Here is an 18,726-nt window from a genome sequence, read left to right on the forward strand (position 1 = left end):
TTATGTTGCCTGTTGAGTATCTGAGGACCTGAAACACAACTGCAAGACCTACTTCTCATCTAATTTCAGCACACATCTCACAGTCTTGGCTACCTCTCTAATGATGCTTTCTTATCTCTCTTGCCTCAAAGCTTCCATGGACCACTCTGATAACCGGTACATTACTGGTTCATTCCGGCCTGTGGAACGCTCTTCCCATAAACTGCCCTCATGTGCAATGGCCGCCCTCTTTCCAACCCTGATGTAACCTATACCAAAGTGCATGAACTGAATAATTATGAAAATTCACTTCCTTCCTGAGGAAAGAGCTCCTGGTAAGTCTGCTTGGGTGAACTTCCACTGATTCTAGGTAGGGTGGTATACAGTGGCTAAATCATTTTGGGGTTTTGTGGATAAGTCTAGGAACTTACAGAGACCAATTCACAGTATCTCACACAGTATCTCACACCCAGTGAATATCTGTTAAATGATATTTTAACAGACTGATGGGTGGATAGATGGGTATACAAAAATGCAATGGGTGTGAGACATCAATTTTATTCTTTTTCAAATATTTTTTTACTTTTTTATTAAAAAAATTTTTTAATGTTTATTTACTTTTGAGAGAGAGAGAGAGACAGAGAGACAGAGTGCGAGCTGGGGAGGGGCAGAGAGAGGGAGACACAGAACTCTCTTTGTGGGGCCTGAACCCACAAATTGAAACATCATGACCTAGACTGAAGTCGGAAGTTTGACTGAGCCACCCAGCCACCCCTCTTATTCAATTTTTTTAAAGTTTATTTACTTATTTTGAGAGAGAGAGAGAGAGAGAGAGAGCGCACTAGCAGGGGAGAGGCAGAGAGAGAGGGAGAGAAAGAAGCCTAAGCAGGCACCACACTCAGCCCTGAACCTGACGCAGAGCTCAAATCCATGAACCCTAAGATCATGACCTGAGTGGAAACCAAGAGTCCAACACTTAACCAAATGAGCCACTGAGGTGCCTCAACATCAATTTTATTCTTCATTTTTTTTTAAGTAGGTTTCATGCCCGGTGTGGACCTCAACACAGGGCCTGAACTTGCGACCCCAAAATTAAGACCTGAGCTGAGATCAAGAGTCGGATACTTAACTGACTGAGCCACCCAGGCACCCCTTTATTCTTAATTTTTAAGTAAAACATTATGTTCATTATGACATATATATATATGTACATATGTATATACATATACATATATGTATGTATGTATATATGTGTGTATGTATGTATATATATATACATATATATATACATGTATATATACACACATATATATATATACATATATATGTGTGTATATATACATGTATATATATATATATATATATATGTATGGCTTCTACAGTTAAAAAAAATAAAAAAGAAGAGGGGTGCCTGTGTGGCTCAGCTGGTTAAGTGTCCAACTCTTGGTTTTGGCTCAGGTCATGATCTCACATGTTGTGAGTTCAAGCCCTGTGTCAGGCTCTGTGCTGACAGTGCAGAGTCTGCTTCAGATTCTCTCTGTCCCTCTCTCTCTGCTCCTCCACCACTAGCCTCCCCCACTCAAAATAAATAAACATTTTAAAATAAATAAATAAATAAATAAATAATAAAAAGGAGAGCTTGGTGCCTTCTATATCTGATAATCTCTTATGTGGATACCCATATAAGAGAGGACAATGCTAGCTATCATAACAAATTAATGCAGACATTTTAATTTTTTTTAATGTTTATTTATTATTGAGAGACAGACACAAAGTGTGAGAAGGGGAGGGGTAGAGAGAGGGGGAGACACAGAATCTAAAGCAGGCTCCAGGCTCTGAGCTGTCAGCACAGAGCCTGACGTGGGGCTCGAACTCACAAACTGTGAGATCATGACCTGAGCCAAAGTCGGTCACCTAACTGAGCCACCCAGTCGCCCCAATGCTGACATTTTAATGGGTCAATATTATTAAAGTTTATTTCTTGCTCATGAAGCAGTTCAGTCAAGTTAGCTGTCCCTGTCAGGTGGTTTTCCTCCCCGCAATGATTGACAGATCCAGGTTTCTTCTACATCGTGGCTCTGTTATATCCCCCAGGGCCTCATTATCCAGTTATCGGAGGGGGAAGAAAAAGTGGAGAAAGCACACACACTTCTTGAGAAAATCTGGCCTGGATGACATACATCTCTTTTATTCACATTCGATCAGCAACGGTTAAACACCTGGCCATACCCAGATGCAGCGTTAGTAAAGTGCCTGCCTGGATATCTGCCGCCTACCTAGGACACATTAATGGTAAGGAAATGTGGGCACAAACTTTTGGTGAATACCTACCTATCTCTGTTCAACTTCAAAAGAAATACAAAACTATTAACAAAGATTTTTTTTAATGTTTATTTATTTATTTTGAGAGAGAGAGAGTGAGTGAAAGCAGGGGAAGGGCAGGGGGTGGGGGTGGGGAGAGAATCCCCAGCAGGCTCAAAACTCAGTGCTGAGCCCGACACAGGGCTCAATCCCACAATGGTGAGATCCTGAACTGAGCTGAAATCAAGAGTTGGATGCTCAACCAACCGAGCTACCCAGGCACCCCTAGCAAAAATTATTTTTAATGAAAATATTCAATGCTATTTTCAAAAGAGCACTCTCATATACTGCTTCTGTCAGCACAGAGCCTGCTTCAGATCCTCTGTCCCCATCTCTTTCTGCCCCTCCCCCACTCGTGTTTTCTCTCTCTCAAAATAAATAAATAAATTTTTTAAAAATTTTTAAAAAGAAAAAAAAAATTTTAAAGATAATATTCCAAAATATTTTAAAGCTTTATGTATTGAGATGTTGACCATAGTTATTTAGAGTAATGAAAAATTAGAATAGTGAAAACATACGACTAAGAGAATAGTTATGTTGTCAAATGGCATATTTATGCAGTCATTGAAATATTTATGAATCATTTTAACAGTATTTGTTATAAAGCTTAATTTTTTAAGCAGTTACAAAATTGTATGTGTAGTATATCTTAATTATGTAAAAAAATATAAGAAACATGTAGGAAAACACTGAATATACTAAATATTTGCTGAGTTTGCTCCTAAGAGGTGGGATATAGTAATTACCTTTTTATTTTTTCACACTATTCAAATTTTCTAAAATTAATGTATATTATAAATTTATATTCAGAAAAAACTAACTTAGAGGGTGAGGAGAGAACAGCCTTATACAAGATAGATATTATTGGCAGAATTTGATTGGATCCTTCTAGTAACTGCTCCACCTCCTATTTCCAGGCTGTTTTCCCTATTCTTGATCTTGGCCGCTGCTTGTGAAGTTCCCTGTAACATCAACTAGTAAACTTGTATCAACTGAGTTTGTTTTTTCCAACACTGCCCTTTGTTGTTGTGTCATTTACTATTTCCTGACAGTAACAATAGTTGCTCAGAATTTTAGGTCTGATCAACTCTGTGATACTCAAAGAATAAAATGGTTAGAGTCATTATTTTAAGGAGACTGATCTGGAGCAGGGTGTCTGGAAGACTGGGGTATGATAATGACTTACATATTTTTTATACCTCTTTGATGTGAATATCAGGAATGCTGACTATATGATGTCTACAGGACTCTTCAGTAGACTGTGAGCTCCTGGAACAGAGCAATTGCATTATCTTGGTTTCCCCAGTGCCTAACATAGCCCTGACACATAACTGCTGCTTAATAAATGTTTCAAACAAATAAATGAGGAAAGGAGGAAAGGAAGGATGAGTAACTATTTAATAATGGTGATTGCTATTCTGAATACTAATGCAGATCAGCCACTCAACTAATATTTAGTGAGCAAATATTGAGTGCTTGTTTGTTCTAGGAACTAGATTCCAAGATATAAAAATTGGATTGGTGAATCAGTTTCATCCAGTGTATATGTGAAGATCTGGGACCCTTTGAAGGCTTTTTAAGATGTGTTTGGATCATCCACCTAGTGCTAACTAAAGGCTACACAGTCTCAGGGCTACTGATGTCCATTAAGCATAGTCAGGCAGACCAGAGTTTGGTTACTGATTAGTCAGGTAGTTTGCCAGGGTCAAGTGGTCACAGAGAGGATTGTGTGTGGTGTCAAAGGTTAATGTAACAGCTCATCTGCAGCCCATCAGTGTAGCAGCCGCCTGGGATCAGCTCTGCCTGAAGCTTCTGCTGCGTTGTAATCTGGCAATTTAGACAAAAATTATCCTTTCCCATCTCTCCATTTCCTCCAGATCTGGATGTCCCTAACTGGGTCTTCAATGATCAATAGTTCCTGAAAGGAGTCCTTTTTATAGGATAGGCTGGGTATCTGAATGCCCTATGGGCTCCGGGCCTTCTCAAAGCTGGTGTCATTCTCCAGAGGTGGGCAATGGCCTTAGTCACCAGGATTCATCTCATCCTTGATTGCTAGGATGAATGATTTCCCCCATTCGGAGCCCTATGAATTGATTTGTCTAAGGATGTAATTCTTACATCTGTGCCACTTTATGTGGTTGTCATGCCCTGAATACTGCTTCAGTGCCGACTATGGCTGTGTCCCAAGACCTGTGATCCAAGTGGCATCCTATCTTGTCTTTAATTTGCAGCAGCTCTCATAACAAATGCAGCAAGAAGTGTTTATTTAAGAAGCTAGATGACATCTGTGGTCTTGAAATCATGTAAAAATTTATTATTTAATACTTTTTAAAAATTTCTTTCATCAGGAGCTTAAAGTTAGCTGAATAATAGCGTCAGTCACTCTTTTAAAGAATACATGGTAAGGCTTGATTACATATCCTTTTATTAACCCATGTTTCACTAATTACGAAGGACCATAAGGCAGGCTGAGCGCAAAATACAAGCTAGTATTACCACCCCTCCCCCCCACGCCCCCCCCCACCCCCGCACCTCACACCACCCCACTCCCTTGTGGGATGTGTGTGATATCCCTCAGGCACTCCTGGCTGCCCAAGAACAAAGGAAAGGAAAGAAAACAAATGGTTAAGTGATACAGATCACAGTCCTACAGTACGCAAATATCCATCAGTTTACAAATATCTTAGTAAGTTACAAGAAAAGGCAATCTTATCAATAGCCTAATCTTCAGAAACCTGTAGATTCAGTTTCCTAGAGCCCCAACATCATCATCCCTCCATAGTGATATGGGGACCAAAGGCAAGAAGGAAATGGCAGGTAGAAATAAATTTCCTTATAACCTGCATCCCATAGACAAATACTTGAGGCAAATGTAGAGTATAACATTTCTTCAGGAAACCCCTACTGTCCTAATGTTAATTCCTTACTAGAGGGAAAACAACCTTAGCTTGACAACAGCAAGGCCTCAGGTATCCTAGGAGTCGTCTTTGGCATATCAAAGTCCTTTTGGAGGCCTTCCTTTTGTCTTTACCTCCCCAACTCCATGTTATATAACCGGTCATTCTTCACAACCCCAGCACAGCTCTTTCTGCCCACTGGTCCTGTCCCTGTGCTTTAATAAAATCACCTTTTTTGCACCAAAGACATCTTCAAGAATTCTTTCTTGGCCATCAGCCCCAAACCTCATGAACCCCCACCATCACCCCAAAACCTCATCACTAATAGCCTACAACCTAAACCCAGCAACTTCTGGCTGTAAAAGAGTTCTACATTTCATTGTGACTACTGCAGCAGTGTGTGTGTGTTTTCTCAAACTGTATTGTAGTTAGGATCCTTGTCTGTTTTTTATCATTTTATTTGGTTTTAGAACCTGGACCTATGCCATCTTGACATTTATTTTACTTGTCACTCTATAATTCTGGTAGCCCGTATCTGAATTGTCATTCTTTAGAATTCTACAGAGCCATGTCCATGTACCTTCTTTTACAAACATTTCTCATTAAATATGTGTGTGTGTGTGTGTGTATGAGTTATTTAAGGGAAAATCAAAGGTCATGCCTGATGTGGGAAACAAAGGCAGAAGGAAATGTACATAAAATTAAATTTACTTATAACCTGCAGCCCAATGACAAATACTTGAGGCTGGCAGAGTATATGTAAATATATATATTCATTCCTCCAGAAACTCCCTACTGTCTTAATGTTAATGCTTTTTGCTAGAAGGAAAAACAACCTTAGCTTAACAATAGCTAAGCCTCCAGGTTCCTGTGAATCTTCTTCAGCATATGAAAGTCCTTTTTGAAACTTCCCCCCTGGCCTTTACCTCCCCAACTCCCAAGTGAGTAATCAGTCACTCCTTGCAATCTCACAATCTCAGGGCAGCTCTTTCTGCCCACAGGTCCTGTCCCCATGCTTTAATAAAACCACCTTTTTGCACCAAATATGTCTCAAGAATTCTTTCCTGGGCATAGGCTCCAAACCCCAACGTTTTCCACATCACTAGCAATCACCAATCACTTCTTTCTTCATACAGAGGATTTTTCTACAGAAGCCCACCAGCACCAACACCAACAATAAAACATCTGTTTTAAAGTATGGTGATGATAATTACATCACCCCGATTTGGCAAAAAAAGAAAAATAATCCAAATAGATATAATTTTCTCCCCCAGCAAGGTCAGCAATCTTATACAAATCTATGGACATATTGTAGCTTAATTTGAGGGAAACTTGGCTTTGTCTCACTAACACACTTTTATTTCTTAAAAATAAGAGGCAGGGGCACCTGGAAGGCTTAGTCGGTTGAGCATCCGATTCTTGATTTCGGCTCAGGTCATGATCTCACAGTTGTGAGATACAGCCCTATGTCAGGCTCTGTGTTGACAGCATGGTGCCTTCTTGGGATTCTCTCTCTCCCTTTCTCTCCCTGCCCCTCCCCCCAAATAAATTTAAAAACATTTTTAAAAATAGTAAGAGACAGACTACTGTAGAGGCTGCTTTTAGGCAACAGGCTTGAGCAATGGAAACTTGAGCCAGGCAAAAGGACCCACAGTGACCACCAAGCTGAATGCAAACAGGCTTAGTAAGTGACCTACCTGGAAATGTCCATAGGCTCTAACCAATGGGCTACTAACACCCAGGCACAGTTCCCAAGATTACCAAAAGAAGGGAAAATTCCATAGCTTCCCATACTTCCTCACGCCACCCTGTAACTATAGACCCTCACCATCGCCTCATGGCAGTCTCTCCTTTGCTGTCCTGCCCACTGCTCCCTTGCTGTGTATTCAATAAACTTCTGTCTCTTTTGTTCTGCCTCAGGCGGATCTTTTCACCACCCGTGCCCCGAGCCCCCATCCAGTCAGAGTGCACCACAACCACTCAATTGGTAGGTGGCAGGTTTAATAAGAAAGGGAACTCACACATGAGGCTTGTCTTGGATGGCTGCAAGACAAGCAGATCTCTGCAACTGCTTGCCAGAATCTTGAAGTTTATAGAGAGACCTTATATGGGCTTAGTCACATACACATCCAGATGGTCTCAACACCACATTACTATCTTAAGGCTATGTCCTTGGTGCAGCTGCTAGTGTGGAAAGGCAAGCATAATGCACACTCCAAGCACAGAGGAAAGGATGAGGAGCCTCTGATTGCCCAGCTCTAGCCTGAGAGTCAAACAGAGGTCACATCCTTTCAGGACCTCCTCCCACATCCTGGGAAGCAAGAAAGTTATTTTCCCCCAAGTAGTGACAAAGAAATCTGTCAACCAACTTAAAGAAGGCAGCTGAAAATAATTAATTGTTGTACAGCCTCATTTCCTCTTTTTTGGAAAAAAAGGGACCCAAAGCTCTGTTCACCTTCCTGATAAGGGGATGTTCAAAGGCTATATCCAAAAAGATGCATCCTTTACATATGAATTTACTATGTTAATTCATATAGAATTTTTAAAAACACAAGTGTTTCTCTGAACTATAGATCTCATTCAGTGCAATTACGTAGCTGTCTAAATCCCACTGATTGCTACAGAGCCAATATTACATAGTGTTGAGAGTACTCTGGACTGTCAAACTACTTGGCTTTGAATTCCACCTCCATGCTTGCTGTGTGAACTTGAACAACCCATTTGACCTCTCTGAGTCTTAGCTGTCCTAGCAAGGATTGACATGAAGATTAAATCAGTCAATACATGTAAAGCATAAAGAAAAGTACCAGTGTATGGTAAATACTACATTATTATATAACAATTTGATATGCTAAATCTCACTGAATTCTGTCAAAAAGTCAAAAATTGCTATATCTGTGCCTGTATAAATAAAATACTTAATGATAATTGAAAACTTTTATCAATAATTGCTTTGTTTCAGGATGGTGGACACTGATACTTTAAAGAAGTACACCAAATTTGGTAAAATCAGTTCCATAAAATTATTGTGGAATAAATGTGCAAACTGAATGAAAGACACTAAATTTCAAACGTTGAATTAAAATAGAAACTTCATTTACATTCTATCAAAAATGGTTGCAAAATTATCTTAACCATTAAAAAAAAAACCAAAATTACCTGAACTATTATTCAGGGCAAAGTTTGGTTGTGAACTTGAAAGTATGCATAGTAAGTGGATTTTTATGGGTTTCAGTTGCCAATCTGGTAGGATTCAACTAAAAATAGCAGTAATAAACCCTCCAGTTAACACAGCATATTAAAAATATCCACTTTCCTCCTCTTTGTATGATACCTCACTAAAACAAAAACTGAGGAGGGGCGCCAGGGTGGCTCAGTGGGTTCGGCCTCCAACTCTTGATTTCAGCTCAGGTCATGATCTAGAGGTTCTTGGGTTCAAACCCCATGTCAGGCTCTGCACTATGAGCTTGTGATTCTATCCCTCTTCTCTCTCTGCCTCTCTCCTGCTCATGTGTGCTCTCTCTCTCAAAATAAATAAATAAACTAGGGTACCTGAGTGGCTCACTCAGTTAAGTGTCTAACTCTTGATTTCAGCTCAGGTCATGATTTCAGTTTGTGAGTTTGAGCCCCATGTCAGTCCCTGTGCTGACAGTGCGGAGCCGGCTTGGGATTCTGTCTCTTTCCCACTCTCTCTCTACTCCTCCACCACTCATGCTGTCTCTGTCTCTCCCAAAATAAATAAATAAACTTAAAAAACTGAGGAGGTAAAGAAAAAAAAAGTTAGGAGGTATAGACCCACAAGAACAAAGATAAGAGGAAAAGAGACAACAGAAAAATGCCCACAAACATCTAGAAACTGGGGATGCCTGTGTGGCTCAGTCGGTCAAGCGTCTGACTTTGGCTCGGGTCATGACCTTGCAGTTTGTGGGTTCAAGCTCTATGTCAGGCTGTGTGCTGACAGCTCAGAGCCTGGAGCCTGCTTCGGATTCTGTGTCTCCCTCGCTCTCTGCCCCTCCCCCACTTGTGCTGTGTCTCTCTCAAAAATAAACAAACATTAAAAAAATTTTTTTAATCTAGAAACTGAATGACATGTGTCAGTTGTGTCCCCACAAAACATACATTGAAGGTGACCTTATTTGGAAATAGGGTCTGTGCGGATATGATCAAGATAGAATGAGGTTATAATTGTGGGAGACACTTTTAGGCAAACAGACTTGAGCAATGGAATACAGAAAGGGCTATGGTGACCACCTGGCTAAATACAGACAGGCCCATCAGGGGACCCAACCTGAAATATCCATAGGTCCCAACTGACCAATGGGCTATTGACAACTAGGCACAGTTACCAAAAAAGGGAATATTCCATACATGGCCATACCTCCTCACCCTCTCTCCTTAAAGGGCTCTTGGGTGTCTTAGTCGGTTGAGCATCCAACTCTTGATTTCAGCTCAGGTCATGATCCCAGGGTCATGGGATTGACCCATGTTACTCTCGTGCTCTCTCTGAAAAAAAAAAAAAAAAAAAAAAAAAGGTGTGTGTGTGTGTGTGTGTGTGTGTGTGTTTGTTTTTTTTTTTTTTAATTTATTTTTGGGACAGAGAGAGACATAGCATGAACGGGGGAGGGGCAGAGAGAGAGGGAGACACAGAATCGGAAACAGGCTCCAGGCTCTGAGCCATCAGCCCAGAGCCTGACGCGGGGCTCGAACTCACGGACCGCGAGATCGTGACCTGGCTGAAGTCGGACGCTTAACCGACTGCGCCACCCAGGCGCCCCTGTGTGTGTGTTTTAAAGTAGCCCCCTCCCACTGTTGTCTCTCCCCTGCTGTTGTTGCAACAGTCTCTCCCCTGCTGTCCTGCGTGTCACTCCCTTGTGGTATATTCAAATAAACTTCTACCTCCTCCTTTGTTCTGCCTTGGGTGAATTCTTTCACCTCCCCCACCACTGGCTTCCACCCAATCGATTGTTGCCCTACATTTGGGGCACCCATCTGATAGGGAGACATCCCATTTAGGCACCCATTAGAGTGGACCCTAATGTAATAATGTGTCCTTATCAAAAAGAGGGATATTTGGGCCCTGGGAGAACACCATGTGCTGATGGAGGCAGAGACTGGGGTGATGCATGTACAAGCCAAGGAATGCCCAGTACTGGCAGCAACCACCAGAAGCTAAGAGGGAGTCATGGAGCCCACAGAGTCCCCAGGAGAAACCAACCTTCTGATACCACCCCCCTTTTTTTAATGTTTTTTTATTTTTGAGAGAGAGAGAGACAGAGAGAGAGAGAGACAGACAGACAGAATATGAGCAGGAGAGGGGCAAAGAGAGAGGGAGACACATAATCTGAAGCAGGCTCCAGGCTCTGAGCTGTCAGCACAGAGCCCAAGGTGGGCTTGAACTCACAAACCATGAGATCATGACCTGAGCCAAAGTTGGAGGCTTAACCGACTGAGCCCTCCAGGTGCCCTTCTGGTACCTTGATTTCAGATCTCTAGCATCCAAAACTGTGAGAGAATAAATTTCCATTGGTTTAAGCCACCCAGTTTGTGGTAATTTATTATGACAGTCCTAGGAAATTAAAACAGCACTAAACAGATGGACTGATGAAGACTCATACAGCCCAGAGGAAAATGAAACCCAAGTGTTTTCAGAGGCAAGGCCTGGAAGCAACCTAATTGACACTGCAAAACCTCACAAAGGCTCAGGAATTGAAAGCAGCAGATATCCCAGATGGTGTGAGCTGAAAAGAGAAGGTTAAAAGTCCTGGAGGCAATTAGATTCCTAGATTCCCCACCACACCAGACAAGGTCAGGGAAACATTCTCCACTTGCGCATTCCCAACCTGGAACCTGCAGAATTATTTCTTTTCTGAGATATCAAACCTGAAGGACCATGATTCAGGGATACCAGCCACAGCTGAAAACAAAGATACCATATGGAATGGAGGTTTAGGTGAAGGTATATATACAGAAATTATCAAGATTTCCAGCCTCCTTTCCCCTTTGGGCTCCAAGAAAACTGGTAAATCCCCCAAGCAAGTAATGAGAAGGTTACTCTCAGGAAGAAGACAAATAAGTGGGCCCTTGCCCCATCATCTTACAATTTGCTCAGCAGATGACAAGCCCTTGCCCGTGTCCCCAAAGCACCTTTGTAGAGCAGGGCTTTTATATATGAATTGACACCAAGGACCACCACACAGCTGAGAAACGTCTCTTGCATAAAGGACAGAGAAGCCACATATAAACAATCAACCGAAAAAAGACTGAAAAGAATCAACATCAATGCAGGGTTATGTAGAAAACATTTTAAAAACTCTATAATTTATGTCTTCAGACTTAAGAGGCACTACATCCATTAAAAAAAAAAAAGAACATGATGCTATAAAAAGAACAGAAAATAAAAAGAGCGCTTAGAAATTAAAGTACAAGCTTACCTCATTTTATTGCCCTTTGCTTTATTGCACTTGCAGATACTGCATTTTTTTTTTTTAACAAATTGAAAGTTTGTGACAGCCCAGCATTTAGCAAGGCCATCTGTGCCATTTTCCCTACAGCATTTGCTCACTTTGTGTTTCTGTGTCACATTTTAGTAATTCTCAGAACATCTAAAACTTTGTTGTTATTATTATATGTGCTATGGTGATCTGTGATCAGTGATCTTTTTTTTTTTAAATTTTTTTTTTTTTTACATTTATTTATTTTTGAGAAACAGAGTGAGACAAAGCGTGAGCGGGGGAGGGGCAGAGAGGGGACACACAGAATCTGAAGCAGGCTCCAGGCTCTGAGCAAGCGGTCAGCACAGAGCCTGATGCGGGGGTCGAACCCACAGACTGTGAGATCATGACCTGAGCCAAAGTTGGACGCTCAACCGACTGAGCCACCCAGGCGCCCCTGATCAGTGATCTTTGATGTTACTATTGTAATTGTTTTGAGGTGCCAGGAACCAAACCCATATGACAGCAAACTTAACCAATGTTGTGTGTGTTGTGATTGTCCCACTGACTTGTTGTTCCCATCTCTCTCCCTCTCCTCAAGCCTCCCTATTTCCTGAGACACAATATTGAAATCAAGTCAGTTAATAACCCTACAATGGTCTCTAAGAGTTCAAATGAAAGGGAGAGTCTATCTGTTAGGGTAGGCAGGTAGTTAGGCTTTCCCATGATGCCTGGAGGTCAGCAAAGGGGAAGTCAAGGCCCTTTATCAGAAAAGTTAGCAACCTGTCCTGGTAGCATTCCATAAACAAGGCCACAGGAGCCAGATCAAACCAGACAGACCCAAGATAAAGAAGGCCAGAGACCCTGACCAAGTAGGGGAGAAAAGACATGAAACCTCGTTCTCTACCTGAGAATTTTTTCTCTCAAAAATTCCCTACCTGAGTAATAAATATTCCACACCTTGGTTAACAACAGTCAATACAGGATAGAGACCAATCCTGGAGGCAGCTCTCCCTAGAGGTTGCCCACCCTCACATCTCCAGAGTGCACTCTCTCTTTTATAGACTCTTCACTTGTGCCACTCAACCAATGTGTCTGGTCCATCCTTGATTTCTTTTCTTGCGATGACACCAAGAGCCTCCAGCAACATCCCGGGCATGGGCTGGGCAAAGGCCTCAGGGCCCAGAGATGTCCCCAGTTCACCCAGCAACATATTTTTGTGACCACAAAAAGACATGTTGAGTGACACTCTTCATCAGTGAGTTTCCAACTCTTACCTCCCTTGTGCTGGAAAGTTGGTCAAGAACCATACTTCCTTGGGGCACCTGGGTGGCTCAGTTGGTTAAGCCTCTAACTTTAGCTCATGTCATGATCTCATGGTTCGTGGGTTTGAGCCCCGCATTAGGCTCTCTGTTGTCAGCACAAACCCCAATTTGGATCCTCTGTCCCCCTCTCCTTCTGCCCCTCCCTTCACCCTCCCACCCTCCCCCCACAGCCCCACCCCCAGCACGCACTTGTGTGCCCTCTCTCTCTCTCCAAAATAAATAAACATTTTTTAAAAAGAAGAAGGAACCATACCTCCTTTGTTCTACTCTTTCTTTCCAATCTACCTGGGAAGAAGACAGTCTGGGAGCATTTATGAGAGACTGATTTTCAGCTCCAAAGAAGAAAGGCACACTTGCTCCATCCCATAGAAAGGTGTTCTTAGGCAACTAAGAACCTAGGGGAAGTGTCTGAGGTCATTCCTGGAGATGTGGAGCAGTCCTATGGGGAACCCCCTCTCATGGTAATTAATTTCTCGCTCACCCAGGGATGCACACATAAGGATTGATCGATCATCCAGGGATCTGAGCCCCGTGGCAGTTTCACACAGCTGCTGGGAGAAACTGAGATACATAGAAGAGTGATTCATGGCCACCAACTCATCAACAGTACACCAAGATCCATTACATCAATCCCTAGGTGACTATTATTCCCAAGCTGTCTCTAGCTCTGCAAAATCTATTTCTTAGGCATGGGACACTCTGACCTGACCTTCACCTCTGTCTAGCTTCAGCTGCTTCCTCTCATTCTTATTTCCGAAATATTCTTTGTTGAGATGTTGCCCCTAGAGGGGGCGCTAGGTCCCGTGAGAAGTTTTGCCGGCTATTGCAAAGGTCCTGGACGATTGCCCGCCCGCTCAGACTGTTGTATCTGTGCAAGATACCATAAAATAGGCTATAAACCAGTTTACTCCCTGGCAAAGGACCCCAGCTATTGAGATTTCCCCCTGTGAGTCTGCCTTATTCACCACTTAATTAAATGTGACTCAACCCAAATAATTCAGGGATACAGAGATTTGGGGGGGGAAAAGGTTAGTTTCACAGGAACTGACAGCAAAGTGGGACAGATCAACAGATATCTATGGGTCAGACAAGAAATATTCAATGAAAGGGACTTCCAACCCTGGTAGCCATTTTTGGTCACCAACTGTTTGAGAGGCCTATCAGAACAAAGACAGTGGGATATTCAGAGAACTTGGAGTCATGATGATGATGCCTATTCCCAAAGTATCCACCCTGGGACATCAGAGCTAAATTATCGGGTCTTTGGGAAGGCTTCCGCTTCAAGGACTGCAGATGCCAGCACCAAGCATGGGCTCTGGGATGCCAGGGCCAGCACATTTGCCACACAACATGCTGGCCACAGCTGTGATGACAGAATGACAAGCAGACAGCAGGTTGGGGATGCCATCAAAAGTAGCAGGTTGAGGGGTGCCTGGGTGGCTCGGTCGGTTGAGTGTCCGACTTAGGCTCAGGTCATGATCTCATGGTTCGTAAGTTCAAGCCCCACATCTGGCTCTGTGCTGACAGCTTGGAGCCTGGGGCCTGCTTCAGATTCTGTGTCCCCCTCTCTCTCTGCCCCACCCCTGCTTGTGCTCTGTAAAGAATTAAAAAAAAAAAAAAAAGGAAGTAGCAGGTTGGTCCATTTGCCATCAGAACTCTCCAGGAGAGTTCACATCTGAGATCCTATCAGGTTCCCAAGAAGGAGGGAGCTAACCTTCCCCAGGAAAATAGGACTCTAGGTTTCTAATAATGGGAGCCCTTACTTTGTTGCTCCTTATTTCATCACAGGAGTCAGCCTTCTCCCTGAAGGCAATAAGATGTTCCACCTCCATCCCCAAAGACTCCCCTCTGAGATGTATTCTGAGACACTGGGATCAACCTCCGTTAAAAAACCAGAAAGAGGAAAAGGCTTATCCTCTTTTGTAACAGTATTTGGCCTCAGTATAGGCTAAAGGATGGGGAAGACTGACCAGAAAATGGAAGTCTTAACTATAACACTATATTTCTACTTAATTTCTTCTGTAAGAGGCCAGAAAAAATGGGCAGAGATCCTATATGTCCAGGCCTTTACAGCCCTCAGGGATGACCTGAACAAATATAGAACATGCACAGTGAGGAAGGGCCTTTTAGACTTGACTCTAAGGAAAAAACTCTCACAGTAGCTCCCTTTGGGCAACAACTCAAGACAGGAGAGTAACACCCTAATGCTGTCAGCTCTATCTGAGCAACTATCCACCACCCTCCCCCAACCACACTTCCACCACCCACCCCCTACCAACCAATCTATCCTCCTTTACCAGAGTCAGGTCAAGAGAATGAGCAGCTGTGCCCCCTTCAGGAAGTGAAGGTGGGCCTCAGGGGACCACAAGAGTACATGTTTCCTTTTCAATGTCAGATCTCAGGTAGTGCCCTAAGCACTTAAGTCAGTTTTCTGAGGATATCAGCAGATTTACTGAGGACTTCTGGAGCCTGACTCCGTCTTTTGACCTAACCTGTTAGGACCTTAAGGTCCTTCTCTCTCTGCTGCACCATGAAGGAGACATTCTGCATCTGGGCGGAAGTGCAAACTCATGCAGATGCCCTTCATGCTGTCCAGCCTAAGAGATATCTGGTAGGAATGACAGTAGTACCTCAGATAGACCCCTGTTGGAATTTTCAGCTAAGGCAGCACGGACTAGCCTTTAGGGACCACATGGTACCATGTCTTTTGGGGGACATGAAAAGATGTATCATCAAGCCAGTGAATTATGACAATATCAGGGAAATGACACAAAAGCCAGGCAGAAATCCTGCCCTCTTCCAATCTCGCTTAGTGGAAGGGTTGAGAAAATTCACTAATGTAGACCCAGACACTCTAGAAGGACAATTAATCCTGGGCACCCACTTCATAAGCCAATCAGCCGCAGATAATCACAGAAAGCTCCAAAAGATCACTTTAGGCCCCAAATTCCCTTTAACCAGCTTATAGATGTGGCCTTCTCTGTCTTCAACAATTGAAATCAGGCTGAGAAGGAAAGGAAGAAACAACAAGGACAAAAGCAGGCTAGGCTTTTAGCTGTCGCCATTAGGGGACCTGATACACCTCAGGGCCACCCAAACCAACCCCCAAAAGGACCACAAGATAAAGAAGCTTTTTTCTCCTGTGGGTGCCTGGACTAGTGGAAACAAGAATGCCCCCAAAGGTGCTCTACCCCCTATATGGATGCAAAGGGCACTGAAAGAGGGACTGCCCTGGGGTCCGAAGGGAGCCAAGATCTGATCCCTCACCAGTTATGGCTCTAAGTGACTGATGAGGCCCAAGTTTCCTAGAGGTCCCAACAAAGACCATCAATATTCCAAGGGAAGAACCATGGGTAACTCTTGAAGTGGCAGGTAAGCCTGTCAGATTTCTGATGTACTCAGGAACCACATATTCAGTCATTTCCCATTCAGGACCCCTGACCTCCAAAGCACAGTCTATTATTGGGTTAGAGGGAAAGCAAAAATCAAAATACCTCACCCAACCCCTACTTTGTTCATGGGGAAATTATCTTGTAACTCATAATAAGTTCCTGGTCATGCCAGAATGCTCAAGCTCTATTGGGAAGGGATTTAATTCTTTCTTTCTTTTTCAAGTTTTATTTAAATTCCAAATAGTTAACATACAATGTACTATTAGTTTCAGGTGTAGATATTAATGACTCAACGCTTATATACAACACCGGGTGCTCATCACAATAATTGCACTCCTTAATTCCCATCACCTAGTCAACCCATCCCCACCCCCCACTGTAGCAATCAGTTTGTTCTCTACAGTTAAGAATCTATTTCTTGGTTTGCCTCTCATTTTCCCCCACTATATTTATTTTGTTTCTTAAATTCCACATATGAATGAAATCGTATGTTATTTGTCTTTCTCTGACTGACTTATTGTCAGTCCACGTTGTTGTAAATGGCAAGATTTCATTCTTTTTAATGACTAACCTTCCATTGTGTGTGTGTGTGTGTGTGTGTGTGTGTGTGTATATATATATATATATATATATATATATATATATATATATACACACACACCATATCTTCTTTACCCATTCATCAGTCAATGGACATTTGGGCTTTGGGCTCTTTCATAATTTGGCTATTGTTGATAGTGCTGCTATAAACATCGGGGTGCATGTATCTGGGAAGGGATTTCTTTTTTTTTTTTTTTTAATTTTTTTTTTAACGTTTATTTACTTTTGAGACAGAGAGAGACAGAGCATGAATGGGGGAGGGTCAGAGAGAGAGGGAGACACAGAATCCGAAACAGGCTCCAGGCTCTGAGCTGTCAGCACAGAGCCCGACGCGGGGCCTGAACTCATGGACCGTGAGATCATGACCTGAGCCAAAGTCAGACACTTAACCGACTGAGCCACCCAGGTGCCCCTGGGAAGGGATTTCTTATTCACCCTTGGAGCTACTCTCAACCTCCCAGAAACAAGGGCCCTCTTCCCAGTTAGCTTGCATCCCCCTCTGCTCCCACTCAAGGAAGACCCTCCTGATAATATTACCCACAAATCTGGGACCAAGTTAATCCCCAGATGTGGAACAAAGAAATTCCAAGAAAACAATATTTACAATACCTGCAAAAATCACCTTAAAGGACAAAAATACTTACCCCTGCAAATGCCAGTACCCCATTAAACCTAAAGCCCAGTGAGACCTCTAGCCCTTAATAAACAAGTTCCTAAAACATGGCCTTCTAGTCCCTTGCCAGTCTCCCTGCAATTCTCCCAATTTTAAAACCAAACAGGGAATACTGGATGGTCCAGGACCTCTAGGCAATAAATAAGCCTGTCTTTACTCTCCACCCTATTGGGCCTAATCCCTACACTCTTAACCCAGATATCTAAAGACACCACTTGGTTCACAGTCCTGGATCTTAAAGATGCTTTCTTTTGCATACATTTACATTGAAATCTCAGTATTTGTTTGCTTTTAAATAGACTACTCTATCTACCCATGTAACTCAGAAATATACCCGCACAGTCCGGCAACAGGGCTTTAGGGACAGTCCCCACCCATTTGACAATGCTCTTGTCAGAGCAGTCAGCTCACTCTAGCCACTGAGCTCTCTTGCAATACACAGATGATGAACTCATCTGTAGCCCCTCTAAGGAAGAATCAGATAAAATACCATCTAAGTTCTAAACTTCCTAGGAGAACGAGGGTATAAAGTTGCCCCGACAAAGGCCCATTATTTCCAAAGAGGAGTATCTTATTTGGGGGATGTTCTGACTCTGGGAAGGTGGGTACTTTCTGTAAAGTACAATGAAATTATATTGCATGTAGGCCCACCACAAACAAAAAAGCAGCTTAGAATGTTTCTGGGGATGGCAGGCTTGTGCCAAATCTGGATTCCAAGGTTTGGACGGATAGCCAAGCCCTTGTATAAGGGTTTAAAGGGGCCAGACGCTGACCTGCTTAAATGTACAAGAAAACACAAGAGGCTTTTCAAAAAATAAAAGCCTGCTCACAACAGCCCTTGCACAGAAAATTCCTAACCTTAAAAAGCCCTTCACATTGTTTGTGGCTGAAAGGCAAGGGGTGGCCCTGGGTGTACTTATTCAAAACTTAGGACCAACCCCACAACCAGTGGCCTATTTTTCTAACAACTGGACACAGTGGCAGCCAGATGGCCGGGGTACCTGAGGGCAGTCACTGCCCACTGCACTTCTGGTAGAGGAAGCCACCCAGTTAACCTTAGGTCAGTCT

At 42.8% G+C, this 18,726-nt stretch overlaps 1 long non-coding RNA gene across 2 annotated transcripts in view; it reads right to left on the reverse strand.

The window, feature by feature from the left end:
- The window catches only part of LOC131506869 (uncharacterized), a 201,345-nt gene extending 191,609 nt beyond the window's left edge, over positions 1–9,736 (reverse strand). For both annotated transcript variants that reach the window (XR_009259201.1, XR_009259200.1), the window contains exon 1: positions 9,616–9,736. This is a non-coding gene — a long non-coding RNA (uncharacterized LOC131506869). The remainder of the gene's footprint in view (positions 1–9,615) is intronic.
- Between the last annotated feature and the right edge of the window lie 8,990 nt (positions 9,737–18,726).

The sequence above is a fragment of the Neofelis nebulosa genome, chromosome 3 (genome assembly GCF_028018385.1).
Source record: "Neofelis nebulosa isolate mNeoNeb1 chromosome 3, mNeoNeb1.pri, whole genome shotgun sequence".
NCBI lineage: Eukaryota > Metazoa > Chordata > Mammalia > Carnivora > Felidae > Neofelis > Neofelis nebulosa.